The sequence below is a fragment of the Rhincodon typus genome, chromosome 15 (genome assembly GCF_021869965.1).
Source record: "Rhincodon typus isolate 14 chromosome 15, sRhiTyp1.1, whole genome shotgun sequence".
Classification (NCBI taxonomy): domain Eukaryota; kingdom Metazoa; phylum Chordata; class Chondrichthyes; order Orectolobiformes; family Rhincodontidae; genus Rhincodon; species Rhincodon typus.
Window position 1 is genome coordinate 2,482,526 of NC_063346.1, and position 10,818 is coordinate 2,493,343.

A 10,818-nucleotide genomic window follows, 5' to 3' on the forward strand; every position below is an offset into this window, starting at 1 on the left:
GAGTAAACTGGGTCTGTATTCTCAGCAGTTTCAAAGAACAAGAGTTAATCTCACTGAAACATTGAAGGTCATGAAGGACTTTTCAGGACAGATACTAAGATGTTGTTTCCCCTGGCCGGGTAAAGTACAACAGGGGGAAAATTTAATAAGGAGGCACATCTTCAGGTAAAGGGGACAATTATTTGTGACTGAGATGTGGAGAAATTTCATCTGTTACAACCAAGGCTGGATGAGTGCACAGTCACTCTAGTCCCATCAGTCCATGAGTCACAACAAAAAATACAAATACTTGGCCCAGATACCACTATGCCAATTAAAAACCTTATCTGTTTGAACAATAAAATCAAACAGAAGTACTTTTTAAATAAACACAAACATTGGTTTGTAAACAAAACAAAACCTATTCAATGAAGATGCAATAATTAGTTAACATGCACTGTCAGTAATAGAGAAGTACAAATGCTTCTCCCTCTCCATATCTCTCTCTCTCTCGCTCTCTCTCTCTCTCACACACACACACACACTCTCTCTCTTTCTCTCTCTCTCTCCAGAAAAAGGAAAAAAGAACAGATTTCCCTGCAGAGACTGATCAAAGAGTTATTTTCTCCAGAAAGCCAATGGGTTATTCTGGTAGGCAAGCAGATAAAGCATTCCGCGAATGAAAATCAATCTTACATACCAGCTTACATTTACCTCAAGTCTTTAACACACAGCCTGCATCTTAGTTTACACCAAGGACCATTCACCTATATCCCTGTGATTGTTGGCCCACCAAGAAAGCAACACCTTGATTTTAGAGATGCTCTTAAGATTTCCAAATTCCTCAACTGTCTCACCCTTCCTAATCTCTAAAACTTCCTCCATTCCCATAATCTTCTCTGATCTCTACCGATTCCAATTCTGATGTCTTAAGAACACTCAATCTTAAATACTCCATTGGCAGTTCTTCACAACTCCAGAGTTCTGAAGAAAAGTCATATCAATCTCAAAGCATTAACTCAGTTTGTCTCTCCACACATGCTGCCAGCCTTGCTGAGTTTCTCCAGCACTATGTTCGTTATTTCAGATCTCTACCATTCACAGTATTTTGCTTTTGATATAAATGCAATTATTTGCTGTGAATGAGACAGGGGATTGTTGCAGAAATGAAAATGAAGTACACAGAATCTGAAGGGAAATAGTTGCTTTAGAATAAGCGTTCTTAGATGGCTGGATAGGTAGCAAGCAGGGGGAATTTAGGTGGACTGTCCAAGGCAGCTGAAGGCTCTGCCACCAGAGGTGGAGCAGGTCAAACGGATGCATAGCAGCAGCGAGGGAAGGAAAAGATGCAATTGGGCATGTAGTGTGTGTGCTGGGGGGAAGCTGTGGGGAGACCTGTAAACAAGTACAAGTACTCTGAGCTCTATGCAACTGTCAGAAGGAAGTCAGTGAAAACAAGCACAAAAGAGAATGGCTAAGACACAAGCTTGGGTGCAGGATTTATGGATCCAGGGAAACCAAACAGGAAATGAGAGGCATGGTGAGTGTTTCAACAGCAATGAGGGTGAAATAAAGACAAAGTGGAAGTGGCCATGGATAATGTCCAAAGTCCAGGGGTGCTTTGGCAGGGAAATAAAATGAAGCTCCTCCCACTGCCAGGAAGAGACAGGCTGAAAGTAATTGCCAAAAATCTAGGAGGAAATTTATTTTTAAATGGAGTAGGTTATGATGATCTGGAAAGCTCTGCCTGAAAGGCTGATGGAAGCAGACTCAATAGGCTCTTTCAAAAATAAAGTGAATAATTACTTGAAAAGGAGAAATTTCAACAACAATGAAGAAATAGCAGAAGGGAGTAGACTAAATGGATACTCTATGTGATGAGCTGAATAGCCTCCAGTATGTACAACTTACTACGGTAGGGAATATGGAGAACTTAAAAGTTCAGAAGATAAAGAAAACTAAAGAGTACAGAATTCTGGTTATTATGCACTCTGGAACTACTCCCTACATACTGTTCCTTCACATCACCACCCTGCCACCTGTTTGAAAGCCTGGGTCAGCAAAGACATCTTTATCACGTTTTCTGTTCAAGTAAACACTCCAGCACTAGCATGAATACTCCCATAATATCAGAATAAGCCCTTCAGCCACTGTCTCTAAAATCACAATCATCTTCCTGGCTAGGTCTTGCAATTACATTGCTGAATGGGGCTATGCTTTTGCATTTAATGGAATCTCAGCTTTTACAAGTTTAGGCCTATTGGCTTCTGGCAGCTCCGAGTGCAAATGAAGAACTTTTTTTGTTGAGATTTAGATTACTAGTGTAAATAACTTTCTTATTACCCTGCAAGCCAGATTGGTTTGGGGTGGCAAGCGGCTAGCCATTTTTTCCAAATGATAAATGCAATAGCACACGCACTAAATGAGCTATCACACGGCACAACTTCCAGAAACCAAAGGGGTAATTTAGTACCCTGTCCCATGGCAAGTTTGGTCGTGGGGCAGGAGAGTGGAACATAATATAGTGGGCCTTCTTAAAAAGAGGCAACGAGTGACTCTTCCAGGCTTTATAGCCAGTGTGTGAGACACTCCATTCAATACTGCCCTCAGTGACAGTTTGGGAAAATGTGGTAAACTATAACTTGCCAAGACCAGAGATTAGAGATTTGATTCTTCATGTTCCACAGTTTCCAAAAGGTGGGGAGGGAGCAGGAAGGCAGGCTAAGGAGAGCAGGAGGGTGAGCTACCTTGGTGGGAATGGAACAGGACAGGAGAAACAAAGGAGGGACCAGAGGGTAAGTCTACAATTAGCCTCAGTCTTTGAGGCTTGGGAAAGGAGATTTCACCCAGTGAACTGAGCTACATAGTGTGTGTGAGATGTTCAGTATGTTGCTTAGTTCTTCTGCACCCACTCTCACTGCCTCAGACCATACAGTGAGAATGTTCTGAGGAAGGGTCACTGGACCTGAAACATTAACTCTGTTTTGTCCTTCACAGATGCTGGCAGACCTGCTGAGCTTTTCCAGCAACTTTGTTTTTGTGCAGTGAGAATGCAGTCTTGGCTATGAACTGCCTGCCAGCAACAAGTAAAACACTTGAAAAGGGAGGGAATGACTGAAACAAAACGATAACTCTCACCACGTTCCCACCCTGGCAACAAAATCAAACAGCCATACAACATGTGGATCAGAAGACTTCCACTTCCTGCTTTCTTGCACTTCCAGCATTTGCTAATGGGACCAGATACAGTGGCGTATGAAAGGACCACATTCAGAACTGCTGTACAGACACCATGCAGTGCATCTCCTTTGATCCACCAGACTAACTGAGTCAGAATGTCAGTCAACGCTATGGCCCATTTAGATGTTTACATCCAGCTGTTTAGTTTGGGAATGTCACTTGCCTCATTGGAACCTTTGAAAAACACCAAATCAATCATGACTGCGGAGTGTTTCTTCATACCCCTTCATTGCAAACCCAAATGGCAATGAGCAGTCTCCTGTCATGGCCTTCACTCTTGATAATGCAGATATTGACTGCTGGTTCATAATGTATATTAATAAACAGTTAAAACCATTAAATAAAAGTCATGTTCAGACTCGGTGACTTGCTTTCTGCAGATCTTGACCAAATTCTGAAGGCCTGGTACAGTCACAATGCATTAACCTGGATGAGTGGATGTCTTAGCTTCGGCTCTGTACCGTTCCACTCTGAGAGCTGGTAATGTGCATTAATCATTTAAATAATCGCATCACTCCTAACCATGCTAGAAAAAAATCCCAAGAAAACAGTCCGAATTTCAGAGATCAACATCATACATCTTTTCTCCTTCATATTCCTCCATTTTGACCTTCTCTTCAGAATCACACATGTCTTTTGACCCCATTTACACTAGTAGCTACAACTACAGTATTTTCAGTGTCGTTATGACTGGACACAGAATTGGCCCATTAATAATGGTCAGTACAAGTAAAGAAAAAACATATAGTTTTATAATCGGACATTATCACATCAGAATATTTAGATCGATACACGCACTGTGTGTGATCCCTGTTTCACCTGAGAACAATATTGGATCTTCACTCTTTGTGATAAACCTCGCAGAAGGTCAACTAGCATTTCAAAAAAATGTCTTGCTCTTCCTGCTGACCTATTAAAATGTTCTCCACCCAACAATTTAACGCCTCCCTTCTTATTTCGGTCTTCTCTTGTACAGGTAAACAACCAATCTATACCTCATTCTCTATCAGTACTGCTCCTGGATTAAACCACCATCCAGGTTTATTCCATTTCTTCAAGGAAAATAGTAGATCCACCCACTTGGCAATGCCCTGTGGGGAAAGACAGGATCCTACTCAAGATCATTCACAACTGATCAAGCACAGTAGCTCACTGCTTAATGTCCCAGGATGCCAGTGGCCTGGGTTCAATTCAGCAGCACGTGACTGTGTGGAGTTTGCACATTCTCCCCATGTATGTGTCAGGTCCCACTGATGTTGCACAAACTCATAGTGGTCATCAAAATACCGTGCTGAATAATTGGCAATTAGACTGCTTTGTATGGTGCTGGTTGAGGGATGGACATTGCCACTCAGCCAATTTTGAGCTCTTCTGCATAATCGTATCACAGGATCTTCAACCTCCATCTACATATAGGAATAGGGCCTCGGTATCACCTGAGAGACAGCATGCCACCTCTGACAACTCAGCACTCCTTCAGTACCTGGAGTTAGCCTGGATTATGTACGAAACTCATGGAACAATTTTCAGCTTCTAACTCAGAGCTAAGTGTGTTTCTAAATGGAAATCAGATGAAGAAAATCTCAGTTACCCTCAGTATTTACTTTGAGAGACCATGCAAAGAGGCAGTTTCCAAATTCCATCATTTACGCACCAAGTTACTGTGATCTGGAATGTGCTGTCTCAAAGGGAGATGGATATTGGCTTAATACCAACATTTGAAAGGCAATTAGATAAATGCTTGGAGAGGAAAACAATATAGGTATGTGAAGGAGCAAGGGAAAGCCTAACTAATTGCAAAGAGAGACAGCAGAGTCATGATGGGCTGATTGACCTCTACTGGCAGAATATTAATCAATGAAATGCAAAAATATATTCCATCATACTGTTACGTGGATACAGAAACTGGGGTTTGTTTGAGAATGGGACTGAGAAGGAACAAGATCTGTTTTATGGAACAGTACATGAAGAAATGAATGTTCAAAAGGAGAAAGGATGGTTATAGCCTGTGTAAACTCAATAAAAATAAACAAAATATTTCAAATTTAGCTGTTGACAACAGATAAAACAGGTCAGGGAATTTATCTTAATCCCCCACCCCACCTCAATCTCTTTTAAGAATAGTTCTAAATGGCGGTGTTTGGAACCAGCCATCTCATGTGCCCTTTAAGAAGCAGATATCAATGGTGACTGAGGCTTTCTTCATTTACAAAGGTCAAGGAGCAGCGGCAAGCCTGTGAGCAGTCATTTAAAATTCGATTGATCCCCATTTATAGTCAGGCCAAACAGCGTAAAAGACATTCAGCTATTTTGTAATTGCAAAGGCTGCAAGGCAACAGTAAATGTAAGTGCACACATCTAAGATGTGTAGATGTTTGCACTTAGATTCCAGGCATCTTTAGTACCATCATTCTTTTGTGGTGAAGAGAGACCACAATCAACAAAGCATCGTACATGCAAATGGGAGTGGGATAGCTAACAAATGAGCATTGGCAAAATAAAAAAAAAAGAATTCTACATTTGAGCTGAAGCAAAATTATGATTTTGTTTTTTGTAAAGCCAGGATTGAACAGGACAATGTTTCACACTGTGGGGAAGTGGATGAGAGGTTCAAACATAATTATCCAAAACTGAATGCCTCTTCCTTCCCTTTACTGAAAGATTATTCATTTCCAAATGTGTTGGTCCTTGCCTCTATATTCTTCCACAATGAGTGGTTTAGCCCATAACACAGAACAATTGGATATTCAGTCCATCGGATTTGCACTGCTCTGTCAGAGGAATACAGTCAGTTTCCCACATCCCTGCAACTTTCTCTCCTTCAACTGTTTATCAAATTCACTTTTAAAGGTTGTGACTGAATCTGCTATATTAACTACCTTATGAGGCAATGAATTCCATATCCTAACAACTGATTGTCAATAAAGGTGTTTTCTCATATAGCCACTGTGTCTTTTGCTAAATGGTTTAAATCCGTGCCCACTGGAATTCAGGCACTGGAAAAGCTTAATCCATATTTACTTTTCCAAAAACACCATGTATTACACATCTCTCTCAAATTTCTTCTTAACCTTCTTTGCTCTGAGGAAATTTACACCAGTTTCTACAGTCTTGATACAAAGTTGAATCATTCAACCTCAACTATGTTGAAGATGCTACATATATCCAAGTTATTGTTGTTGCAACAGAAATTGATTGGTACAGGAGAAACTCGGGGTACGTGAGATATTACATGTATGTATGGAAACACTTAAAGGTGACAACTCTGAACACTGAACAGGAACAGGAGCACAATCTTATAATTATTCTGTTCAGTGTTAACCAAGATTCAGGCTTTGTAAAAAACATACAAGTCGATTTAGAGAGATGTGCTCCCATGGGATTACAGCAAAGCTCACCCTCAACCTTTAGGGATAGGTGCAAAATTTAGGCACTACATATGCCAGTTAACAGATGCTTACTATTGCTTGCAGCATTGGGACTGCTTTTTTTGGAAGAAAACACCACATTGCTTGGATACGGGCTACAGTTACTAGGGTAGCCAGTCACCCTGAATACACTGGATGGGTTAATGCCTAATAGGAGTAAGATGAAAACTCAGCTAGTCATACAAGTTAGACGATACAGAAGAGACCCTTTGGGCCATCAAGTCTGTGCTATCCTATCTACATTAAGCCCACCTTCCAGCACTTGGCCCATAGCCTTGAAATATTATGACATTTCAAGTGTTCATCCACGTATTTTTTATAGGTTGTGAGGTTTCCCAGCTCTACTGCCTTCACAGACAGTACATCCCAGATTCTCACCAGCCTCCGGGTGAAAAATTGTTTCAACTCCCCTTTACACCGCCTGCCCTTCACGTTAAATGATGCCCCCTTGTAACTGATCTTTCAATTAAGGGGAACAGCTGCTTCCTATCCACCCTGTCCATGTCCCTCATAATCTTATACATCTCAATCAAAACTCCCCCTCTTGCCTTGTTACCTCTTCCAAAGTGCATCACCTCACACTTTTCAGTTAAATTACATCTGCCACTGATTTGCCTGTTTGTCCAACCCACCTATAGCCTTGTGTAAACCATGACTTTCTTCCTCACTGTCAACTACCAGGCCAATCTTTGTGCCATCCGCAAACTTACTTATCATCTGCCCCATATTTTCTTCTTCATTGCTTATCTATCACAAACAATAAGGGACCCAGCACTGATCCCTGTGGTACACCACTACACAGTGGGCGCCGGTCACACAAACAACCTTCTGACACAACCACAAACGCAATTATGGATCCTAAAAGTTTAATTAGGCTTTTTAATAAAAAAACTTTGACCCTGAATTAATTCCAGGAGACAAAAGGTTGCCTCACCCAGTCCTCTCTCACAGTTAGATTCAAAAGTAGAGTTCCGATGTAAGGAGGTAATACAGAGTCAGAGAGCTGTACAGCACAGTCCAACTCATCCATGTCAACCAGATATCCTAAATTAATCTAGTTCCATTAACCATAACCCTCTATACCCTTCCTATTCATGTACCCATCCAAATGTTGTACTTGTACCAGCCTCCACCACTTCCTCTGGCAGCTCATTCCATACATGCACCACACTCTGCATGAAAAAGTTGCCCCTTAGGTCCCTTTTAAATATTTCCGCTGTCAACTTAAACCTGTGCCCTCTAGTTTTGGACTCCCCTACCCTGGAGAAAAGACCTTGACTATTCACCCTATCCATGCCTCTCATGACTTTATAAATGTCTATAAGGTCACCCCCCCAGCCTCCAGGGAAAATAGCCCCAGCCTATTCAGCCTCCCCCTATAGCTCAAACCCTGCAACCCCGGCAACATCCTTGTAAATCTTTTCTGAACCCTTTCATGTTTCACAACATCCTTCCTATAGCAGGGAGACTAGAACTGAACACAGTATTCCAAACGTGGCCTAACCAATGTCCTGTACAGCCACAACATGACCTCCGAATCCCATACTTAATGCACTGGCCAATAAAGGCAAGTGTACCAAATGCCTTCTTCACCGCCCTGTCTACCTGCAACTCCACTTTCAAGAACTATGGACCTATACTTCTCAGGACCTTACCATTAAGTGTATAAGTCCTGCCCTGATTTGCTCTAACAAAATGCAGCACCTCACACTAACCTGAATTAAATTTCATTTGCCAATCCTCAGCCCATGGCCCATCCAATCAAAGTTCCATTGTACTCTTAGGCAACCTTCTTCGCTGTCCACTATTTTTGTGTCATTCTGCAAACTTACCAACCATATTTACTATATTCACATCCAAATCATTTATATAACATGCTTATATACTATAACCCCAACTCTACTCATCAATCAGAGAAAACAGATGACTGGCTGTTGTTTACAAAATTAATATAAATTATTCACAGAATATTTCTTTCTACTCTTATATATAGTTCTACAGCTATTTGTTCTACCAGTCTATACACTCCCCAACAATAACAGGATTTTGTTCACTCCTTTCAAGGAAATATCCCATTCCCTCAACTCCTGATAAGTTAGCTCTTAAACCATTCACAGCAAAATGACTTTGGTTATCTTATATGCAACAGTGAAGAGACTGAGTGACTTACAAATCTGGTGCAGAGTGGGCAATGACACTGCAGTCATCTGCAAACTGTAAGTCATGTTTATCTATGATGGTCAGCTTAGATTTGACACATAGGTGACTTGAGGTTAAAGAGTTTTCCATGTAGATGGTATTTAATATGACACCAGAGAACAACTGATCTTTGATAAGGTGAACAGCAATCGTCAGATAGATTCTAAATAGTAAGGGGCTATCACATTGCTTGACCCCAATCCAGATTTTGAAGGTATCTGAATGGAAGGTATCTTCCATTTAAGACAGTTGCAGGCAGTTCACTGTGAAGCAAATGCTGGATTATGATTAAGTTTCTTAGGTAGCCAAAACCTTTGGCGCATAATGCACAGAGTCTTTGGATTTACCGGGCCAAACACTTTGGTCAGGTTCATGAATGCAACGGAAGGGTCTGCAATTCTTCAGAAAATTTTTCTTGGAGATGTTTGGCAATAATTACCATGTTGAAAGTTTCTCTGTCTCTATGAAAGTATTTTCTAATTGGCAGGAAGTAGGTGATTGAGAATGGATGTCAGGGTTTTCTCTGCTATAGGCAAGAGGTAAGTGCCTCAATAGTTTCCACAGCGTCATTTATCTACTATCCTGACAATAATTATAATTATCACGTAATACAAGTTGGGGGAAGGGAGGGGGGAGACTTCTTTTTCCTCCCAAATCCATAGGATGAGTGCATGGAGTCTCAATGTGGGCAAATGCCTGCCAGCTTTCAAGTAGCCACCTGAAATACAATCAGGGCCACAGGCTCTGTAGCTTCTCATTTGTCTGACTGCTTATTGCAGCTCTCCCATGGGTGGTGATTCACTCATGGATTCTAGTACAGGATACTGGGGTGAATCTGGAGAGTATCAGATGCCACTATGGATTCCTGGTGTAGGAGTTTTTCAAAACGTTGCTTCTAGCATCGTTGGATGGCCTTGGCATTCTTAAGAGAAACACTATCCATGATTAAGGGTTTTTTTGGTCCATTTGACCTTGATTTACAGAGACCCTGGGGACTTAATACCTGTGCATGTCATGATGATCAACATATTATGGGATTTCTCAGGCTCTCTCTTCCCACCATGTGCTTTATCTTCCACAGTTGTCTTTGTGTTAGCTTTGAGCTGTTGGAATGCTACCTGATGACTCATGACCTTGGGATGTTCTTCCATCAATGAATGCTTCTCATTTATTTTCTAGTAGGTCACAGGTTTCATTGAACCAATAAAACATGAGATCTTGTGGCACAGCGGTAGCATCCCACCTATGGGCCAGAAGCTCCTAGTTCAAGTCCTACCTCAGGACTGGATGGTCCTGGAAGCTATATCATAACAATTGATTATCAATCTGTAAACCTTCTAACACGCCTGTAATAAGGAATAGGAGTGGGAGAGGTTCCTGGTCAATGAGAACCATGTTGTAGTTGCAACACAGAAGCTTCCTCATATTAAAATATTCCACACTCAGGGTATTGCCACCAGCAAGTGTCATCTTTGTTCCTAGCAGCTACCGTGCACAATGAACCAGTCCTGATGATGATGATGTGAAAACCCAATGATCTGGGCATAGGAATCTTTTACAGCTGATTTTATTTAATTTCACATGATTTAAGTTGGACACTTGTGCTAGGAATTCCTCACTTTGGTCAAGCTGCTTCACAACTGAGACACTGCTCTTCTTCCTCATTTTTTAAATTCACTTTTCAGATGTGGGTGTTGCTGGCTGGGCCAGCATTTATTGCCCATTGCCAGTTGCCCCTGACAAGATGATGGTGAGCTGCTTTCTTGAACCGCTGCAGTCCATGTGCTGTAGATTGATCCACTACGCCATTTGGAAGGGATTTCCAGGAATTTGACACAGCAACACTAAAGGAAAGGCCATACACTTCCATGTCAGGATGGGAATAGCTTGGAGGGGAACTTGCAGGGGGTAGTGTTCTAATGTATCTGCTGCCCTTGTCTTTCTAGATGGAAGTGGTCATGGGTCTGGAAGG